This window comes from Gymnodraco acuticeps, unplaced genomic scaffold, assembly GCF_902827175.1.
Source record: "Gymnodraco acuticeps unplaced genomic scaffold, fGymAcu1.1, whole genome shotgun sequence".
Classification (NCBI taxonomy): domain Eukaryota; kingdom Metazoa; phylum Chordata; class Actinopteri; order Perciformes; family Bathydraconidae; genus Gymnodraco; species Gymnodraco acuticeps.
Window position 1 is genome coordinate 1,396,132 of NW_022990440.1, and position 14,751 is coordinate 1,410,882.

General features: G+C 42.3%; 1 long non-coding RNA gene across 1 annotated transcript; it reads right to left on the minus strand.

The window, feature by feature from the left end:
- Nucleotides 1-2,955: 2,955 nt before the first annotated feature.
- LOC117552107 lies at nt 2,956-6,506 on the minus strand. Its single transcript, XR_004569902.1, has 2 exons — nt 5,791-6,506; nt 2,956-5,563 (listed from the first exon to the last, which is right to left on the minus strand). It is a non-coding gene; the product is annotated as an uncharacterized LOC117552107 (long non-coding RNA).
- Nucleotides 6,507-14,751: the final 8,245 nt, after the last annotated feature.

Sequence of the window (14,751 nt, forward strand, 5' to 3'; positions counted from 1 at the left end):
CGCCATCTTACCTTAAAGAACTCATTATACCCTACTGTCCTACTAGGGCATTGCGTTCCAAGAATGCAGGGTTGTTGGTTGTTCCTAGAGTCTCTAAAAGTACAATGGGAGCCAGAGCTTTCTTATCAAGCTCCACATTTGTGGAATCAGCTTCCAGTTTGTGTTCGGGCGGCACACACCCTATCCGTTTTTAAGAGTGCGCTTAAGACCTTCCTTTTTGATAAAGCTTATAGTTAGGGCTGATTAGATTCAGCCCCTAGTTTTGCTGATATAGGCTTAGTTTGTCGGGGGACATCTTACTTCTTCCTTCTCTCTGTCTATACTTGTGTACTCTCATGTTCCGATTAACCCAGCTTCCCCCAAATGTCTTTCTTTTTGGTGTCTGTATACGCCGGGATCCGGAGTCATGGATGATCCTGCGCTCCTCTGTCCTGGATCTTGAGTCGTGGCTGTGGTCCTGGATCATAGGTCCTGGATGGATATCCTCGTGGATTCATCTTCCTATTATACACACATGCATTTCCAAACATTTGGACTACCTATGTTGCAAATGTATTATCTTTTCAATTTACACACGGCATCTATTGCACGTCTGTCCGTCCTGGGAGAGGGATCCCTCCTCTGTTGCTCTCCCTGAGGTTTCTCCCATTTTTCCCTTTAAACTGTGGGTTTTCTTCTGAAGTTTTTCCTTGTACGATGTGAGGGTCTAAGGACAGAGGGTGTCGTATTGTCATACTGATATTTTGTACAAACTGTAAAGTCCACTGAGACAAATGTAACATTTGTGATATTGGGCTATATAAATAAACATTGATTGATTGATTGATTGAACATACAGGTAATTACTGTAATTTATGTACAGCAAGGTACCATAATACCACAGCTCTGTACTGCTATATCACAGTAATGGGCATGGCAACTGTAAAGTCACAGTATTTAGTTGTACTTTTATTCGAATTTACTGTAAAATATATACAGTAAATTACTGTGAAATATTTACAGGAAATTACTGTGAAATATTTACAGTCAATTACTGTGAAATCCATGCAACTAGTAGCCAGTCATTTACTGTCATTTTACAGCCAAACATTTTACAGTGTATGATTGAACAGTAATCTGCCAATATATATGAGCAATAGTAATTGTAGACAGCTCTAAACATTCAACAGTTATAACATTGAGGTTCCCTTCTGACAGCACAAATATAACCTCTTATATGTAATAAAGGTTAATTCTCAACCTAGGAAATGGTTATTTTGAAAAATAGTAGCGAGACAAAACAATCCAAACTCAATTTACTTGCTTTCTCCAGAGCAATTTTTCCCATCAAAGTACGGCTTGGTAACTGATCTGTTGTCACGCAAGCTCAGTGGCTGCTCTGATTTGATCCGTGGAAGATGTTGTCTTTGTTCGTTTGAAGTTACGCTTGTGAAGAAAGACTGAAAGATAGACTGTACAAGAAGTGGATGTTGTCTGAGTTTGGCATTTTGAGAGGGTGGTGCAAAGTACTAATGGACAATATTGTGGTAGCAACTTGTCACAAGGTTGTGACGATTAACCCTGCTTTATCGTCTATTTCACTTGAAAGGTCCCATGTCATGATTTTCCGGTTATTACCCGTCCCCTTGTGTGTTATGAAGCTTTTTATGCATGTAAACGGTCTGCAGAGTCACAAACCCTCAGAGTGCATCCTGTAGCGAGTAAAACTCTAACACAGAAAATACCTGTCTATGCTGCCTCAGAACGCCTCGTTGGAGATTTCTCTTTTTCCATTGTTTTCTTCCTGGGTACAGTGACGTGCCCATACCCAAATGGACCCATTGGTTCAAATGGACCAATCCGTGGAACCATTACGTTACGTCCGCGGAGTCGTTACATTAAGTCCGTGGACCAATCCGCGGACTTCACACACACACACACTCAATATTTTCTCAGTTGCAGCTTCGCCGATTTCTCCTCCCTGAGACGGCGGGACGCACACACAGGCTGCGGGTGTGTGTGTGCTCGGGCTGGTTTCGGGCTGGGTTTCGCTGTCTCTCAGACGGCCACTGGGCTCGCAGGAAGGGGGGGCAGGAGCTCCAACAAGCCGTTTAGGAATACACATACAGCAGAGATGCTGTATGAGAAACCAATGTGATTTTGAAAAATTGCACAATATAAATCTATATACCTCAACAATGAAATTATGATCAGTAGAAATGGCCAGGACATGGGACCTTTTGGCATCATCATTTCCAAAACATAAATAGTTTTTTTTTTAAAAAACCTTGACAATTGTGATTGAGACATGAACTCATGAATTGTAAACTAAGGTAATAAATCAGGCGAGAAGGAGTCAGAAGGGTGATTTTTTTTCCTAGACTTTACAACAATCGGGTTCTTTTTGGAACCAGTGGAGTCGCCCCCTGGCAGTTTTTAGAAATAATGCAGTTTTAAGGCACTTAGGATTGACTTCACCTTCAGCCCTGGAGAAACCCTGAAAGCTCTGGAAAAGGCATGTAAATGGACCCTGAATTGGGATTGTTTCATAAAAAAAGAGTTTATTTTTGCACAATTATTGTTGCTTTTTTCCCCCCCTGAAAACCTGTATTTTAGCCTTTCCTCTCTTTTTCTTCTTTCTTACATATTTTTTACTTACAAATTAAGTGTGAATGGTACGTGCACCATTTTTCAAACTTTTCTTAAAATAGAAATGTAGGAGCCCAAATGAACATTGATGTAGGTTTTCCTTGCTGTAATAATTTGTGGATGTTCATACTGTGTCAATATCTGTCTGTTTGCCTGTTTTATTTTGAAAGGTGTTCACCCTCTCTCTCATGTCTGTGTAGCTTCCTGTCTCTGTGTTTTCCCTCCTGTCTGATCACTGATTATGTTCACCTGGTGCCCTTGTGTTTTTCCTGTCCTGCCCAGCTGTGTCTTGTCCTCTGATTAGTTCTGCATGGATTTAAGTTCTGGTTTTCTGTGGTTTCTTTGAGTTTAATAAGAAGTGTTCTGGTCTGTACTCTGTATATCCAGTCAACCTTGAATACATTTAATTTTCTGTTTAAACCATTGTCTCTCTTCACTTGGGTCCAACGTGCTCTGCTCACCCATGAGATACTGGTCAGGAAGTTATACTTTCCTAACATGTTTTCAATGGAAGTGAGGGGAAACAAAATGAACAGTCCTAGAATTTAGTAAAAATAGTGCTCTTATTACCAGACGTACATGTTTCCACTTCAATATTCTGAGTTCAAAAATGTCTTTTGTGTTTCCCAATCATAATGAATCACCCACTTTTTGGCATGGAAGTGATCAAATATAAGAGGTTTTCACAGCTTAACGATGATTCAGCTAGCAAAAATACTGGCATCAGTCACCTGAGAAAAACTGAGGTCAAGATAGTGACACACAAAATATTTCAAATGAACCAAATGATGAAACCTTAATGTTGCTTTTTATGAGAAAAATAATCATAAAGGACGTCACATGTCCAAGTCTGGGTAGATTAAAGATGGATGAGGAAACAGTGTCAGCAGGCGGGGGGCTCGGTGCCAAAGGTGTCCGCTGCTCAGGTGTCAGCGGCTGGCCGTGTGAAGAGAGCAGAGAACAGGAGATCAACAGCCTGGAGGTATCAGATCGCCTGGTGGAAAGAGACATTCAGCTGCTTAGCCGGTCAAGACAACAGGTAAGATCTCTGTCCTGTCAGGGTTTGATGGGAAAATGGTGATTAGGGGGAAAATAAAAAACACCATATTAAAAAGGTATTTATCAGACAGCAGTACTAAGAATTGCTATTTTAGTTTTATCTGTTTGTCACAGAATAATTTTAGTTTTAAATAACATTTAAAACATGTTTAAAGTGGTGGGTACTTATATACATTGTTCTTTACATTGCTTGAATATTTTCATTATCCACTATTTTAAACTTTAAAGAAAATATGTTAATGTTTTTCTACTCCACAAAATGTTACAGACAGATAACTTCAGGATGAGAATGTATTTACACAACTTTTAAGGTATAATATAAATAACATTTGTCAAACTAAAGGATTAAAATACACTCATTTATCATTCCTTATATTTTGTATGCATCTTTGTGCTGATTTTTTCGTAATTTTATTTCAGTAAAATCTTTAGTGCATCACAGGCTACTTCTTTTACTTAAGTGAACGTTCTGAATACTTTATTGGAAATGAAAAAGGTGAGTGATAAATTGTACAAAGGCAATATGAATGACATTTGGTCCCACTGAATGGCAACTATTTGTTGTTTATTTTCCGCATTTTTGTTGTGCTGATGCTCTGGGAGAAACTGCAATAGGTTGTTCTCTTTCCAGCCACTAACGGGTGCAAGGAAGGTTATGGTGGGTATGGTTACTGCAGTAAAGTGATTATCTGAGAAACTTCAAAGCCTTCTTCATCACAAGTCCCATATTTCTGGAATTTGACCATCTGAGGCTAACTCATGCATACAGGGGCTTCTGATCCCAGGTCTGCTGTCTGCCGGCTGCCTCCTCTGCAGCCCAGCAGATGACACTGCTGTGTACGAAGTGATTATGTTACAGATACGTCACTGACAGGCTGTCTGCAAACAAAGGAGGTTTGTAAGTTAACAGTGGGGAAACTAAATTATTGGTGTTAAGACATAATTAATTTCCACCTGTACACTCAGTAGTCTAAGCAGTTCATACCGTCATCCTCAGGCAGCATTAGGTCAAATCATATATTTAAAAGCATGAAATGGTGTATTTTAAGAGCTGTGTGTTCAAATATATATTTTCTTTTTCTTTATCCTTAGTAATCAATGAGAAGAACTAGGAGAAACAGCCAGAGTCTCCTCCAGGATCTCTTTTATAGAGGGGTCCACAGAGGAGACAGAGATACCCCTGTAAGTGTCTGACTCAAGTTTATTATGATCCATGTCTCACTTACTTTTAGCTTCTCTAAGGGTTGTTTCACTTTCAGATCCCAGCTCAGCCCGGGAGAGATGCTAAAATGATTCACTCCATCGCTAGCCTGATCAGAGCGAAGAGCAAACTCCTCGTCCTCGAGAACCCTGACACTGTGGAGATCTACAAGGTAGGCTTTCAGCTTTTTCACAGATAATGAGTTTTTATGACCACAAATGCTTTCAAAATGTTAGTTTGTTCTTTTCTAATTACGAAGATGTTTGATTTTATTGTCATGTTATCTATATTTATGTATTTTGTTCAACTATTATGATTTATTTCATTTATTTATCATTATTCATTTCAACAAGTTAATGTTACGGTATCAGCAATAACTACTTTTAATTTCCTCATGCCATGATATAAAGCGATTTACGTGAATTAATAATAAAAAAGTATTACTTTCAGTATGCTTTTTGTGCTGTTAAAGAAGGTTATAGGGTTTACATTAAGATCAAAATATGGTGTGAGATGGATTCACCCCTTTATCATTTGTTGTACCCTTAAAAGCTGGATGATGCAACAACCCGTCCGAGCAGAACAGGTAAAGACGATGTTTACCTGCCAGCCATCACAACGAAGGCGTCGAGTCTAAGTTCACTCAGAGGGACGCTGAGTCAGTCCTGTCCTTACCTGTACGACAAAAGAAGAGGGTCTTTCTCGTCCGTTAACTCTCAGAGGACTGGGGATCACCCCAAAAAAACAGGTAATCTCACATCTGTTAAAGTTAAATTAAATCAAACCTAATTCAAAGTCAACTCTTTTTTTGGTCTTTCCACTGTCTTCTTCCAATATATTAGAATAACCTAAAGGCACAAAAAGAGGCCAAGAAATCCAACGTCACTGTGACAATGACCTACCTGGGACAAGGTCGTCGGGGGTCAGGGTTGGGGTCAACTCAAGATGAGCTGAAAGTACTCCAGCAGGTCAACGGAGGGGAAAACATCTGTGTCTTCAAAGGCGTGGTGACTCCCGGAGGTAGGAGCTGTCAAATATGTGCCTGTATTGCTAGAATGGCTTTCAAATGTGCTCAAAAGAGTATTTAGTGTCATTATCAATCATAGGTGAGTGTAATTGGAAGTGTTATCCACCTTTTACATGTTTAATTACTCATCTGCCCTCAAAGCAACATTGTGAAATGGGTGGTGAGGATCTTTGCCTGAGGCAGTTGAAGTAGTTTGAAAGAAGAACTGAGGGCTGATGTTGGACCTGATAAACTAAGTCAGTAGACAAGACTATAACATATGTTTTGCTGCTACATCACGATACACACTGTACAGCTATCACTTGGTGTCAGGCAGATGAAAGATGTTTTGTATTTCTGCTGGAAGTGTGTGTGTGCGATCTGATAACATAATCTTCTGTAGCTTTGTGAGATGAAGGAATAAAACAAAGCAAGTGTCTATAGTATTCAACAAAGCTTTTTTATGACGTTATATTTACTTTTCATTGATTTGTATTGCATTGATACTACACTATATCAGTGACGTGCGGTGTGGTTCATGGCTGGTGAGGCACTGACTCTTTCAGAGTCAGATTTACAAATATTATATTCTGACTTTAATCGAAATATTCTGTTATTTTCAAAAGCTTTTTTGGTCTGATGTTTCGATTCATTTTAAACAGACCGTTCAACAAAAGGATAGGCTAACCACAATCTAAATATTGGATTGTTCTTTCTTAGTAAGATCCCATTTTCATTACATTTGGGGTCTTACCTTGACTTGAAGATGAAGTCCATGCTCTCCTTCTGGACAACAATCTCTATTACTTTTTTGTAAAAGTCCTCCTTATCTTCCTGTAGTTTCAAAAGTCTAGTTTGTTGTTTGTGTCGCGTCTACCGTCTCTGCGTAGAATAACAGTAGCAACAAGGACCTGTGGGCTCACTTGCGCCCCCTTCAGTGCGGCAGAGGTTATGGCTGCCTCCCCTGGTGCTTTTTTCATTGCCGTTGTATGATGAGCCCAGCGAGCCTAAATATCATATATACGTGAAATAAGTTATTTAGAGACTATGGATGGCGAGGATAAATGTAATAAAGGGATCTACAAACATTACATTGGTGACATACAGTGAGATGGTGCAGGCATGCGCTTAGGGCCCGCTTTCCAGCCAGTTTCTGTGAGGTGACGCATTTTGAGGTGAGGCAGAGCTCATCTGTGCCTCACCTTACCCCACAGTAACTGGCTGGAGCGCGCTCACAAAATAAGTGCCCGCGCTAAATTAGTGCCCGCGCTCGAGCAAGTTACTGTGGGTTTACGTGAGGCAGAGCTCGTCCCTGCCTCACTTCTCATCGCTACCCGTAGTTGTAGCGGAGCTCGGCAAATTTGCTGATTTTGACAATAAAAAGCGATTGGAATCATACATAAATCACATTTACAACACAGATCAGTGGAGACATTTTATTATTATTACTATTTAGTTTTTTTCTTTAGTTGTTTTTCCGTTACATTGTAGTATGACCAGTCTATGAGTATGACAGGTGAGGCTCTGCCTCCCCTGCCTCCCCTGACTGCACGTCGCTGCACTATATATACCCTTTTGTGCACTGTTTACAGATATTTGCTACAGTGGTTTATGTCTTTGTTGTAAAAGAAGGTTGTTGAGGACAGACAAAGAAGAAATATTCTGAGACAGACCCTGACAGTGTGTTCTATAGATCATGCACTGATTTTTCAATGCTAAACTTCCAGATTGTGGTTAAGGTATATATCTACAGAAGTTTTGAAGTTACCGGTAGGCCTACAGGACAAAGAAATCAATGATTTAGTTTAAATTAGTAAGTTGTGTTACATACGAACTCAAGTTACCTGACAAATAAATACATTTTTGTATCACATTGGGCACACAGAGTGGTCTTCTGGGTTGAAGCTGATGTTTTTGGACCAGTCTTCAACTTTACCTCTGCATAATTGTGATTCTTAATAATTCCTGGTTCACAATTATGTGGATTACCAACTAAACTGACCGTCCAGGGTCCCAAGCCAAAAATACTTTCAATATCAGCTATTTTATGTCCTTGCTGCTACAAAACCAATTGTCATAAAAGACCATGAGCTTAGAACAAAAGGAAAACCCTTTCTAAACCTTTTGACCTTCACGTCAACACAAGCCAAGCAAAGAAAGTCAGATAACCACAAGGGATCTGTTAGAACAATCAAACACAATCATCTTCAACCTTCAAATGTTTCATAACATTTTCTCCTTATGTTTCCCAGAGCAGTTCCAGTTCATCTCTCAGAGGCACAGAGGCTTCCCCTTCAGTGCTACGTTGTACGTTAATGGCATCATGGTGGCCAGAATCAGTTCCTGCTGCGAGTACCGCTACGCTCCCGGCTTCCAGCAGGGCAGGAAGAGCTGCTTCAGACTGGCCTGGCTGGCTGGTGGGCTGCCCTGCTACAGGTCAGATTTCAAACTCTGGCAGCATTTCATTGGCAGAATATTCGAAAATTAGCTCCAGTCAAAACCAATCGGGTAAACCCATTGCTCTGCAGATATGATGTATTGTTGGCCGCTAAAGGAGGATGCATATTGCATGACATGAGGGGATAGTGTTGGTGTTGGTACATGGAAGGGAATGTGAGTCATAATGAAAGCATCTTTTCCATCTTTTTCAGATGTACAAGTCTCCGAAACAAATACAGCTCCTGCCAGCAGTTGAACAACAGCACAAAGGAGAACTTGATTCTCCCTGTAGAGCAGAGCCCTGGCAATGGTACAAAGCCTGGAAATGATTGTCCACATTTTCCATTACTTCCTAAAGCTTATTCATCAACATTTTCTCAGGCCCAGTCCTTGATTTCAATGGATTGGTTTAAAGACAAACTGTCCCACAAAGCATTTCTTTCTCTCTTTTATTTTGTGTCTCCAATGCAGGCTCTGCAGAGTCATGTCCATCATCACCTCTGTTTATCCCAGCCAAACCAGAGAAGAAATCATCAAGGAGGACGAGAAAACACATCAAGGACGGAGGTGGTGGATCTACAGACAGCGAAGACCCCGCTGTAGCAGGGATTAAAGAGACCTCCAAGAAGAAACGACGAAAGGGTCAAACTAATCAGAAAGAGAGCAAAGGCAAGACAGCTAGAAATAAAATGGAAGAGGAAAGAGACAGCAAGGGCTCGGAGGTCTCGCAGAGGTCAACGGCGACAGTAAAATGTGAAGAACAAGCATTGAATCCAAGACATGAACAGACAGAGAAGCCGACATTAAACAAGACAAGCAAAGTTCTTTGTAAGCACAGTTTTTATTTTATTATTTATTTTTCAGCTGCTTTTATTCCATCTGCATGTGGTATTTCCATTTAATGTTTCTCGTCGGCTGAAAACATAATTAAGGAACAAGACTTTTTCTTTGCTCAGATTCATTGCAGGATGAGGAAGCACTGACTAAGCAGAATGGAGAGAAACAGAAGGAGCTGGGATCAAATGGGAAAAACAGAGACGGGGAAAGACTGAAGGACTTCTATAAAGAATGTGTGGAAATGAGCACCGCGCTGGAGAAGGGCCCGAACAAACACAACTGGTTCAAGGCAAACAGTGAGTAAAAAACTGTAGCATGGAAATCCCTCTGGAGTGCTGCTACTGATTTATGTAATACACTTAGAAACAAATTGTTGAATTTGCTTAATAAGTGATGCATTGATCAATGTGTGCTTGAAGGAAGATAGACAACATGTGGGACAGGTTAGAGCTGGGCGATGTGAAGAAAATACTAATATCACAATATCTTTGATATTGATATCCTGTCAGTATTGCAGTGTTGATCGTTGATGCTTTAACAAAATGTAATCACAATTAAAATAGATATAACGTCTAAGATTGAAAAGGCAATTAACATGAATGAATGAATGATTTAATTCTGGTCAATTCTGAAAATGACATCACTTTACTGTAATGCAGCTTTAAAACCAGGACAAGCCAAACCTATACTATAATATCCAAAATCTAACACAATATCTAGTCTCTTATCATGATATCAATATAATATTGATATCTTGCCCAGCCCTAGGAGAGGTTATTCATCTTTTTGTTTCACATGCACGTGCCTGCTGTTTAAATAGTCAGCAGATCTGTTTCCTCTATTGAACATGAATGCTCAAATTGAATATGAGATTTTATTATTACATTCTCACACCAACACTGGTTATTAATATTGCTGTGTGCACTTGGCAATAGGAGAGAAAGTTTGATTACGCCTGAGTTGTTTTTGTTCCTCTTTAATGCCAAGTCCTGGAGAGGTGCCGCCTTCAGAAGAGCCTGTCATCGTTCCCTGGAGCGCCAGGCTCAGATGTGGAGCGCAGTGCAGAAAGTGACATGGTCCTGCAGCCTGATGGAGAGCCAGAGGAAGAAGAGGACATTGCCAGCCAGAGTGCTGGCAGAGAAGAGCCTGTTAGAGAACAAGACCTGCAGGCGCAGGTGTGTGTACGACACAAACTACTGTGGTGAATCTGTGTTCTTGCCAGAAAAAGTTATTGGCATTAAATCACCCAAATGGGAGCCAAATGACCCCATTCCTGCATTATGCAGCAGCGTGCATACATGTTCGTTAGAACTGATGATCGAAGTGCCACATTTTTAAGTAGTTACAGGCAATATTTTTGCATGATGGTCATTGAGGTGTCACCCTTATGTGATAAAACTGAAAAAGTGGAAATTCAAGATGTTATTCGTTTATATATTAAAGCAGTTTCAAAGGGATAACCAAGTATATCAGTGTCAGTATTTTAGATATGTTTTTTTATTTAAAAAAATCTAATCTATGACAATTACAGGAAGGGCCTTTACCTCATTAGCATGCATCATTTAACATTGTAACAAAATAACCATTATTTGGAGGTTAACACACATAGTGGTAACAAATGGTCACTGAGTTTTATCTGGGACAGGCAGGCGTTTTCGCATCATTATGAAAAACCTTCCAATAGCCGCTGAAAAATTCCTCAAGGTCTAGCAGAGTGGCATGGTGGAGGTGGCCGACAGCCAGACCATACTGTATGTCTCTCTGTACTCTCGGCCCGTCTTTGTGTTTAGAAAACCTCCAGCACCTGCCCCGCTCACATCTCACTCTTGGCCACATTTTGGAGTTATGCTGCTCTCACACTCAAACTATGAACTACTTAAAGGGGCCCCTTTTTCAATCACTTTTTTATTCCAAAGGCCTAAGACAGTCCAAAAATGTAAATACACATGAGCAAACTTCCCTATACACAATGAATTGTGAAAAGATGATATGAATAACACTAAGAGGACACGGGGGAATGTATGTAGAAATGTTCTGTTCCAGAGCTGATAACACAACAATAGGAAACTGCTCAATTGGTTATAACAAGAAAAAAAAACATTCTGTGAGTCTCCTGATGACATCACACGTTTCAGACTAACTTCACTGGTTTCTGGCTTACTCTCACACACATTGATTCAACTTTCCTTGGCCATGAAATCAATGTAATGGAATTCTTATTCTTCATCATATTCTCCTTTTAAGTTTTCCAATGATATTCATGAGATCATGATGCAAAATTGATGTATCCTACAAAACGTTCTGCCTGGCAAATTAGATAAACTAGAATCTCAATAATGTACTTGCATTTATTGGTGATCCTTGCAACATCATGTCAGCATCATAAGCCAGCAAGGTCATGCAATAGAAAATATATTTTTCACTCCTCCCTACCTTTCTCATGTTTTGCGCCCCTAGCTGGACGCCATGATGACGGTGCTGAGCACGTCCGATGAGGTGGAGCAGCTGGTACTGAGGAACACAGACCTGACAGACGAACATCTGCTGAGCCTGGCGGGCGCCCTGAAGAGCAGCCTGTCCGAGGTCACGCTGCTAAACCTCAATCTGAACCTTATCGGCCCATATGGGGCCCATATCCTGCTGGACGTTCTGAGAGTGAAGCCTCAGGTCAGAGGCTTACAGTAAGTCCCAGGCGCCACTGATCTGCGTTACACCAAAATCTGAGAGAGTGACAATCTGGTCAGTTTTTCTGTATTCAAAAAGTACGCTGAATATTCACTAACATAATTTAAAAAAAGAGTTCCAATGACTTTAGAAGAGCAGTATAAAACTGACACAGCTATAATCCAAGGACAGCCTCATCATTGCAGAATAACATCTTAGCCTTTCACTGTTGAATTACAGAATCCATCTCTTTTATGTGAATTAGAAATGCCTCCGGTGACTTACCTTTTTGAGTTAGTATAAAAAAAACTGTGAATGAACAGGCAAGAGCTTGTTTTATGACATTGATGCTGACAGTAACTATAGGTTACTTACGTAACCCCAGTTCTCAGAGTAACATGTAGTGAGATGTCTCACTATGGGATGCGCCTCATCGCGGAGCAAACAGAAGCATCAATCTCATTACGCCAATCCTGATTGGCTGGTGATCTTGACGTTAGCGTCAGGGAATCCACCCCCTATAAGTAGCTTGCGCTACGTCGCATGCGTCATTCAAAATAAGCACCTCTTCTCGCTTCACCATAGCAAGGAGGGCCGTCTGGTGAGACATCTCACTACATGTTACTCTGAGAACTGGGGTTACGTAAGTAACCTATAGTTCACATTCATAACACTCCGTTCGATGTCTCACTATTGGATATTGTAGCTCCCGTCATGCCAGACGAGCTTATCTCGAAATTCACCAAACCAACCAGAATTTAACAGGTAGAGCTCTGACTCAACAAGGTGCCCAGCACTGCTCGGGCCAGCTCGCTGCTGCACAAATGTCTTGGATGGAAACACCCTTGAACAAAGCCCAGGATGTAGCCAGACCACGAGTCGAATGAGCACGCAGACCCGAAGGTGCCTGCAAACCCTGACTCGTATAGGCCAAAGCAATTGCCTCCACAATCCAGTGGGAGAGCCGTTGCTTAGTAACGGGCTTGCCCTTCTGAGGGTTAGCCCAGGACACAAAGAGTTGGTCATTATGACGAAACTCTTTTGATCTGTCCATATAGGTGTGTAAAGCACGGACTGGACACAGCAAATCCGGCTGCTGTTCCCCGGAGGAACACAGCGGCGGAGGAAATGCCTCAATGTCAATTGGGGTACATGAACCAACCACCTTAGGTATAAAGGCAGGGTTGGGCTTCAACAACACTCTCGTTTGCCCTGGGGCGAACTGAGTGCATGAAGGATGTACAGATAGCGCATGAATGTCACTGACTCGCTTGGCGGATGCCAGGGCCAGTAACAGCACTGTCTTGAGTGACAAGTGCTTCATGTCAGCTTCTTCAAGGGGTTCAAATGGGGTTAGAGTGAGCCCATCTAAAACCACTGCCAAGTCCCATAAGGGCACCAGTGACCTGGAAACAGGGAGGAGCCTGTGAGCCCCTTTCATAAAACGGCAGACCAAAGGATGTTGGCTAGCCGTCTTTCCCTCAAAGCCCACATGGCATGCAGCAATATCAGCCAGGTACACTTTGATCATAGAGAAAGCTCTGTGTTTATCAATTAAGTCTTGTAGAAATGATAAAATCACCCCGACAGGACATTGAAAAGAGATATGTCCCTTTTTGAAGGCACCACTCCTCAAACACCCTCCACTTACAGTCATAGAGAGACCTGGTGGAGGAAGCTCTCGCACTCTGAATAGTGTTTATCACCTTCTGAGGGAGTCTCACTGTATTCAGATTGTACCACTCACGGGCCAGGCCCATAGTGCCAAGCGCTCTGGGTGTGGGTGAAAGATCGCCCCCCCCCCCGCCTGAGACAGTATGTCCCTGCGTAGTGGGAGCTGCCATGGCTGCCCGCACAGCAGCTGATATATCTCCGCCAGCCAGTACATTGCGGGCCAGTGCGGAGCTATCAGGATAAGTGTGTGGCGTTGTTCACTCACTCTGGCCAGAGTTGGGGGTATCAGAGCCAGGAGTGGGAACGCGTACAGAAGGCCCGGAGGCAAAACGTGCGCGAGCGTGTCCACGCCTAACGGTGCGTTTAAATCGCGCATTGAAAATAATAGCTGACATTGAGCATTTTCTTTTGATGTGAACAGATCTACCGCGGCTCTGCCGTAACGCACCCACAGCTGACTCACAATCATTGGATGTAGAGTCCAGTCTGCATATAGTGGTGCACCTCTGGACAGTAGATCCGCCCCGAGGTTCATCACTCCTGGTACGCGCGTCGCTCTCAGAGAGAGGAGACGTCTGCCGCTCCATAAGATCAGTTTGCGTGCCAGCATGTGTAACTGGAGAGAACGCAAACCCCCTTGGCGGTTTATATACTATATTGTGGTCGTGTTGTCTGTCCTCACGAGGACATGATGTCCTCTGAGAAAAGGCAGAAAGCGTTTTAGGGTGAGGAACACCGCTAAAAGCTCCAGGTAATTTATGTGCGCCCGCTGGAGGTCTCTGCTCCAGAGACCCCTCACCGGACGACCTTCGTAAATACCTCCCCAGCCTGTCAGACATGCGTCCGTGGTGACCACCTTCCGTGAAAGGACAGCACCCATAGGCACGCCCCGTACTAGAAAAGTCGGGTGCAGCCAGTGGCGCAGTGCCATTACGCATTTCACAGTAACCATTACTCTCCGCGCACCATGACGCGCGGGGTTTAGTTTTAGAGCGGCTACACAGCGCTGAAACTCCCTCATGTGTAAGCGTCCCAGTCGTACGACCAGGATGGCTGACGCCATGAGCCCCAGTAACCGCAGGCATGATCTGAAGAGAACATGTTTGCGCAGCTGGAAATGAGCGAGACAAGCTCTGAAAGCTTTCACTCTTTCCGCTGGCAGGCGGGCTGTAAAGGGCACCGAGTTCAGGCGTAAACCCAGGAAGAGTACAGTCTGTGCTGGGCACAACATGCTCTTCCCTGG